The sequence below is a fragment of the Amblyomma mixtum genome, chromosome 3 (genome assembly GCF_055824585.1).
Source record: "Amblyomma mixtum isolate Tamu chromosome 3, ASM5582458v1, whole genome shotgun sequence".
Classification (NCBI taxonomy): domain Eukaryota; kingdom Metazoa; phylum Arthropoda; class Arachnida; order Ixodida; family Ixodidae; genus Amblyomma; species Amblyomma mixtum.
The window spans coordinates 410,250,397-410,258,317 of NC_143014.1; the positions used below are offsets into that span (position 1 = coordinate 410,250,397).

At 48.6% G+C, this 7,921-nt stretch overlaps 1 long non-coding RNA gene across 1 annotated transcript; it reads right to left on the reverse strand.

Moving 5' to 3' along the window:
- Positions 1-1,622: 1,622 nt before the first annotated feature.
- LOC149357629 (uncharacterized) lies at positions 1,623-4,429 on the reverse strand. The gene is made up of 2 exons (XR_016291854.1): positions 4,393-4,429; positions 1,623-3,561 (listed from the first exon to the last, which is right to left on the reverse strand). It is a non-coding gene; the product is annotated as an uncharacterized LOC149357629 (long non-coding RNA).
- Between the last annotated feature and the right edge of the window lie 3,492 nt (positions 4,430-7,921).

The window sequence follows — 7,921 nt, forward strand, 5'->3', positions numbered from 1 at the left end:
AGTTCAACGTGTGAGATCGGTTCACTAGAAAAATGTCATCCTACTGCTTGCTGGGCCGCAAGCAGTAGGGTATTGACGTGCCACTGGTCGGTATCGGTCAGCTCTGTGGGTGGGCGTCCTGCCTTGGTACGGAACAAAGTGAGAAACGACTGCCCTACACCCATACTCCGGAAGAGCCCGTCTTCGCAAACCAGACCTGCTGTAGGAGAACTTGGCGTTGCTCAGCGCCCAAGTTGCACGAAGCACTTCTTGGCGACATCCAGTCCGGGTGTGCTGCCGCTCATTTTTTCTGCGCCTCCGCGCGCGCGACGACGCCTTTTGGCTGCGAACAACTAGCACCGACTTTTGGAAAGCACGGCGGCCACAGCTCGCGAGCGCCAAGAGGTTTTCCGCACTAGATCTCGCCCCCACAGCTGGCGGCGCATCATGGAGGAAGGAAAATGTCCGTTTTCCATGGTAACTCGGCGTTGAGCGAGTGCGCCGGCGGCCGCCGGGACAGGCGACTGCGAGAATGGAGTGAATAATTTCACTGCGACGAGTTTTCCAGTGGGTGGTCGGCTCGACTAGATCGCCTTTATGGCTTTGGAAACAGCAGCACTGACGAAGGTCTACGCAGAGTCCTCCCCGTTAATCGGCGTGTCAGCGCGCGCTCATTTCTTTTTGCCTTCTTATGCATTTTGTTTTCATATGAATTGTTTTGCAAAGGGCAAGCACTCCGCCGCTTCCCTCCAGCCCCGCGCGCTGCATAGCAGGAACTTTGGACAGTAAATAATTAGCACTGTTTGTGAACCTCGTAAGGCGCTGTTAGAGCAGCACCGTCCCGTGAAGTGTTTCGCCCGTGTCGCTTTCTTGGTCCTGCATACACAGAAAATTTTACGCGTCGCCCGGAAGTACACCCGCGACTGGCAAATCGGACCCCGCCGTACACGCTTCTGGGGTTCTGATCTATGTGCTCGCCGCCCGCCTCTGTCTTGGCCTCAAAACGGGGACCGACTTGGCCAGAGAAAATATTCAATTTGCTGTGGCCGTAAGGCAGCGCAGCAAAATTAAAGAAAAATGAACACTCTGCTAGTTGGTAATAGAGGGCTAAAAACACTTGGAACGGGCTACGCGCAGGGCCACTGTTTACGTGGCCCTGGTCGGTATCGGTCAGCTCTGTGAGTGGGCGTCCTGCCTTCCCAGTCAAAAATTCCTTCAGCCTATCGGTCTGAAGGCTGAAGGAACCCGTAATTTGGGCTTGTTGGGCCTGTCGGGCTTGTTGGGCCTGTCGGGCCTGTTGGTGATGGCCTGTCGGGCCTGTTGGTGATGGACCTGATGGTGATGGACCTGTCGGTGTCAGACCTGTTGGTTCTAATGGCGTCGGCCTGTTGGCACAGATCCTGCTTGCAGGTATCGGGATAGTGTTAGGCCTAATGAGGGACGCCAGTCCTAATGGCGCACCATAGATAAGTTTTTTCATCACTCAGAAATGTGTGCTGCACATTGCGCATGATAACATAGCTTCTTCGATTAGTGCATCGCAAGCTGTTGCAAAAAGGCAGCGCCTGCTACTAATAATATTTTCCAATTAAGCTGGCCAAAAGGGTCTGTAATGCCCTACGATATATATACTGACAACCAGATTTAGGGCAAACGAAAGCTTTATTATAAAATAGAAACCTGTAAAGAGGAAGATGATCAGCAGTCAGAGCAGCAGAACCGAGGCGAGGCGCGAGATGAGAAGACGACGATCGGCAGCTGAAGCAGCAGAGCCGACGCGCGGCGCGAGACGAGAGCGTGAACTGTTCCGGGACCGGACCTGTCCTTGCCCGCTCTAACCGGCCTTCACAACTGTCAATAAAGGCCGTTACATCTTGGTGGAGGTGCGGGGTAGCGGAGAGACGTCTTTTCAGGTGATTTTGTTGAGGCGCCAGTAGTCAACGCAAAAGCGGATAGAGCCGTCTTTCTTGGTGACAAGGACGACGGGGGAAGCCCAAGGACTGTGTGATGGTTGTATGACGCCACGCTGCAGCATATCATTGACCTGGGTGTCGATAACCTGCCGTTCGGTGGCCGAGACGCGATATGGGCGTTGGCGCAACGGCGAATGGGCGCCAGTGTCGATCCGATGGGTAACAGCTGAAGTGCGACCAAAACGGTGGTGAGAGAAGTCAAACGATGACCGAAACTTATCTAGCAGGGCCGCAAGCTGGGTCTTCTCCGGTGGCGAAAGATTTGTGTCGATTGAGCCCACAAAGACGGCCTCGGGAACGGGATCAGGAGACGGTGAGGAGGAAGTAAGTGAAGACACTTGCAGGCGGCAGGAGTCGTCCTCAGAAGGGTCCCAGGCGACGACGGAAGCGAAAGGCTGGACACATCCCAAGCATTCACCACGAAGAAGAGTGGAGGGGCACAGGAATGGATTCGTCAGGGGCAAGGCGCTGCAGCCGGCTGAGACGGCAAGCACGGCGAATGGCAGGGGTAGACAGTGGCGAGAAGCAGAGGAGTCGGACGGGATGAAGATGACAGGGCCGTTGGATCCAGAGTCGCAATGAACAGAGGCGAGCACAGCAGAGCACGGCGGGATCATGACGTCATCAGCCACAGTCAGCTTGGAGCACAAGTTAGTGGAAGCGTTCACAGAGTCGTCGCCGAAGGGAAGAAGGGCGACTTCGGAACGAGCGCAGTCGATGACAACGTCATGTTGGGAGAGAAAGTCCCAGCCTAAGATGACGTCGTGAGACGGCCATGGGAAGACGATGAATTCAACAATATACAGAACGTCCTGAATAGTAACTCGGGCTGTACATGCCCCCAAAGGCGCAATAAGTTGCGAATTAGCGGCGCGAAGCATAAAACCATATAGCGGAGTCATCACTTTTCGTAACTGGCGGCACAATTTCTCACTTAGTACAGATACAGCAGCACTGGTGTCAACAAGCGCGAAAGCATCGGTGCCCTCCACAGAAACCGCGATCAAATTTGTCGGAGAAAGTCGAGGTCTTGAGCTTGGTGACGAGCAAGCAGTTCTTGCCTCCGGAACTGCGGGCACTAGTTTTCCGAAGGGGAAGAGGGACGACGGCGCATCGGGGAAACCGAGCGACGACGCGGAGATGGAGCACGGCGGCGAATATACGGCCTGAGATCGGAGGAAGCAGTGGTCTCAGAAGGCGAAGTGCGGTGAAAAGGCTGGGGAGGGGCGTAGGCGTAACCTCGAGGGTCAGTATTGGCAGCAGGGGACAACACTTGGCGGCGGCAGGGACGCATCACATGGCCAGGAATGCCGCAGACATAACAAATGGGTAGGTTGTCCGGTGTCCGCCATGGACGGAAACGTTGCGGTGGTGGCCAGGCAGGACGAAATGGTGTCGACTGCGGTGGATGCTGGTACGAAACGAACGTTTCTGGGCGGGGACGCCTGACGGCTTCGGCATAGGTAAGTGGCAAAATAAATTTATACATCATGACCTCCAATTTTTCGTTGCACGTCCCCCAGCTTCTGTGAGAGGTGCATGCGCACGGCTTTCAGTCTCTTCTCTGCAAGCTCCTTTGGTATGTCTCCCATGTAGATATGAAACAGAGCTGCACAATAGAACACAAAATAGGCCACATTTGAACACATCTAGATACATGATAAATGCAAAAGTGAGATTCAGAATTACCACTCTCATTGTAAAAACACAGAAACGAATGTTCGCCATTAAAGGGGCCATGAAGCCTACTTTCGTGCATACCCTTGTTGTAGCATTTAATTCCCAACACATTAAATTACAATACCCAAAAATTTCAGTTGATTCCGTGCGGCAGATATCTTTAAAACGATTTTCGTTTCCTTTGCGAACTGACTGCTTGTCTGGCAGCCTCTGATTGCTGACGACACATGGGCCTACCCACTCCGCGTCTGCTGTGTGTTGTTGGATGCATTGAGATGCTTGCATGAAAACCAAAGACAGAGATTACTCGAAACAACAGGCAATGCTATTTATACATTCTGTGCAGATATGTTAATTGCACTATCTTTGTCGCAGCAAGATCGGAGAACGCGCACAATGACTTGCCACCAGTCGTTGAGAACGCTAATTTCACAACCAAATAGATAAATCAGGTTACTGGCAGAACGGATCTTAGCGAGAGCCACACAAACAGTGTGGAGATCTCTGAAAGTGCTGTGATAGAGCCTGCATGAAGAAACGTATGGGCATAACACACCTTGCAAAAACTAAACGTCACTTTTGCCCGACTTTGCAGTTTTGGATGCAATAAGGACATTGCAGTTGTTACAAACCTCGGATACAATGAACAGGATCTCCATGACTATCACGCTTTCTGTAAGTGAGCGCGACTGTATTTGGCTGAAGCAAAGTTTGATTGCCTAGGTGTTACTCAAAGCAAAGAAAAAAAAAGCACTAGCACCTTTCAGAGAAGACTTTTTCCGGTGTAAGTGCCGGTTTAGCCTCTGTTCTGCCAAGAGACCGGCACTTATTTGAAAGCACGCCAGTCACGCTGCGGCTCTTCAGCTCATCAGGTGTCCAATACACCTGAGTAGCACCGCGGCAGAACATTGAGTCTGTTGGTGCTCTCAGGAGCATCTGCCAGGCACCAGGCTCCATCCAGAGCCCACTGCCTGCATAGACCTGCAGCAAACGTGGAGAATTTCGCATTTGTACACATTAACAGCAATGAATCAAGGGATTTTAAATATTTCATAACTTAAAACAAACAGCTGAAAAACATAAAAATTATGTAGGCATGAATGCACTCTTTTACAGCGAGCAGTGTCCAAAATCAGTAGATTTTTTATTTCTAGCCTTATAATTCGAAAAAAAAGAAATTGCTTGCGTGCAACATGAAATATATAGCACAATCTTCTGACAGTTCTAGCTTCTCTTCATTCCGAGTCAAATACCGCCAAAAGTTGAAATAATGTTCTCTGCCCCAATTCAAACAAACTTCAGAAATGAGAATAAATTTCACATACCAACAACTAGGCATACCTGACAGAACAAGGCAGCCTCCTCATGATCAAAAATTACTTGTGTACTAAGAATTTCCTCAGGACAAGAATAACTGCGGACCCATTATGGCATCGTCAGGTAATGAAGTACAAAAATGACAAATTAGAAATGCTGACCTGTGCCTTACATGATATTGTCTGAAACCACACATCTATGCTTTGCACACTACCCTTTTCGGCACACTTACTGGGACTAGTATAAGTTTCTACTGTAAGCTAGCATCATCCTCTAAACTGTACCCATTTCACTATGTACCAGCCCCAATTTAATTAAGAATCATTCACTCACTCTACTATGGTATTTGATACACTATATGACTTAAGAACACGCACAATCACCTTTCCATCATCCCTAGCAGAACCTATCACAGTGTCCTGCCCACCAGGCAGCTGGAGCTGGCAGTCCGCGGCGGTCTCCATCTCCTCGGCTGAGCATACTTTTTTGACAAGAAAAGGAAGTACACAAATATCAATGCACCTCAGCAGCACATATAAGCAAAAGCAAACTGAGTTCAGTTTGACATTGTGGGCTATCAAGTAAATGAAAAAAATTAAGTATTTTGCTCTCAAGGTAACAGTGAAAGCTTTGCACAGTAGAACCTCGCTGCTGAGTTGATGGGTGCTGCATTTTCCTGGCTGCTACACATTGTAGTGGTCTAGATCTGGCATGATGATAATAGGGTTCCATGCATTATAAACCCTGCTGTTCGTTGCATTGTAACTTCGGCCACATTCCTACACAGTAATACTTGTGAAATAACACCCCATGCCAGCCTAAATGAGAAACAGTGGCAGTCATATGTTTACTTCTAAAGCGGCTTTACTTGGCCTGGCATGTCTAGCACCACTGTGTTAGGCAGACGGCATTCAGACAGGCTGTGCCATCATCATCCACAGTGGTTGCACTTTTTTGAAGCAGTAGCTTCACTGCTACAGGTGCACGGCTGAGATCGCCATGTACGCAACATGACCTTCAAGTCTGCCACAAATAAAATAAACAAACAAATAAACCTCACAATCAGTGGGATTCAAACTCAGGTCCATTGGGCGAGAGCCAGGTGCGCTAACCACTAAGCTTCAGACCCACGGTGTGACAATTCAATAAAACTGGAGATATACAGGGTGTCCCAGCTAAAAGTAACCAAGCTTGTTAAAAAGAGGATGATCCCTAGCCGAGTGAGACCAACTGAGGGTTGTTGATAGTCGCGTGTCCTAGTCTGCAGTATTTAGCAAAGACTAATTAGCTAACTTTTTAATTATTGCTTTCAGGAAGAAATTGTCAATGCAGGAGTTGTAGATCCCATAGAAAAATAATCGTTTGCCTTGTTTGCAGCTAAGTACCACTGATACAACTTCTTTTATCTGACTTAAAAGAAAGCCCGCGAAATACAAAAAGAACCACGTGATAGGGAAGCAGTTACAGCGCTCCCAAACGAGCGATCAAGCAACGACATCCGCTTATGTTTGCAACGCTGTCCCGTACAGCTTTTGGCGTCTTGAGGAGGTGGCGAGATATGCACCAGGAACTGCTTATGCGTCATGGAAAGTGAGCGGGTGCTGCTTTTCAAGGAAGTGAAGCGCGGCTCGCATGGAGCGCTTTTTCACGCGTAACCTCGCCTCGAGTGATTGGAATGTGGCCGTGCCGCTAACTTGCACCGTCACGCGCTGAAGAAACGGTCGCCCTAGCGCCGATGCGAGAGTTAATTACGTATATCTCGCAACCATCACAAAACGCCGAACCCCGTTCGGGACAACGTTGCAAAGATAAGCGAATGTCTTTGCTTGGCTGGTCGTCTGGGAGCGCTGAAACTGCTTCCCTATCACGTGGCTCTTTTTGCATTTCGCGGGCTTTCTTTTAAGTCAAATAAAAGAAGCTGTATCAGTGGTACTTGGCTGCAAACACGGCAAACGGTTATTTTTCAAAGGGATCTACAACTCCTGCATTGACACTTTCTTCCTGTAGGCAATAATTAAAAAGTTAGCTAATTAGTCTCTGCTAATTAATCATGTTTGCATAATAAAAAAAAATACTACAGACTAGGACACGCGACTGGCAACAACCCTCAGTTGGTCTCACTCGGCTAGGGATCATCCTCTTTTTTACAAGCTTCGTTACTTTTAGCTGGGACACCCTGTATATGTGCTTCTTGTATACTAACTGCTAGGTTACACAGCCGCTCATGCAATATCATGGTAATTTGTGATTCGAGCGATTCATGATTGATCAGTGACAGGCGATTTCGAGAGGAGTTTGAAGAGGAATAACAAGAGGAAGACGAAGAATACAAAGAGGAAGATTAGCGCTCCACACGCAGAAAATCTAACACCACGGGTATAGGAAAAAATCAGCTGTGGTTTAGCTTCGGTTAAACCTGGTGAGAAGCAGTAGTTTCACGTAGCTACGTGCGGCAAAGTCCAAAGAAACAACAATCTTTCAACAAGCCGAGAAACTAGAAACAAACAAAGCTTTGCAAAGCGCAGCCACATGAAGCTACCGCTTCTCGCCATGTTTAATCAGAGCTAAACCACAGCTAATTTTTTCTTCACCTATCCTTGTTTCTTTGTAATTGTGCTGCTAGTGTTAGTGTGGCTGGCGCGATTGATTTTGTCCTTCCGCACCTCATCACATCTTTTGTGACTTCTGGATGCACACAGCAGTGGCAACAAAGAGGACGAGGGCTAGCCTCCGCTGGAACCAACCATTATGTTGGCTGTAGCGGCATTAGACATTCTCAGAAAGTATGTTTGCAATGATCGCAACAGCCACATAGCCCCGTAAATTCTGGAGAAATGAGTAGTCTTCACCGGACGTAAGAAAATGCAGCAGACAATGCTGCATGATTTTTTCAAGTGCCAGCACTGCAATAAATGTGTTTAGTTCTTCATTCCTGTCATTTTTAAATTTGTCCTACTTCCTGCCTCTAATGT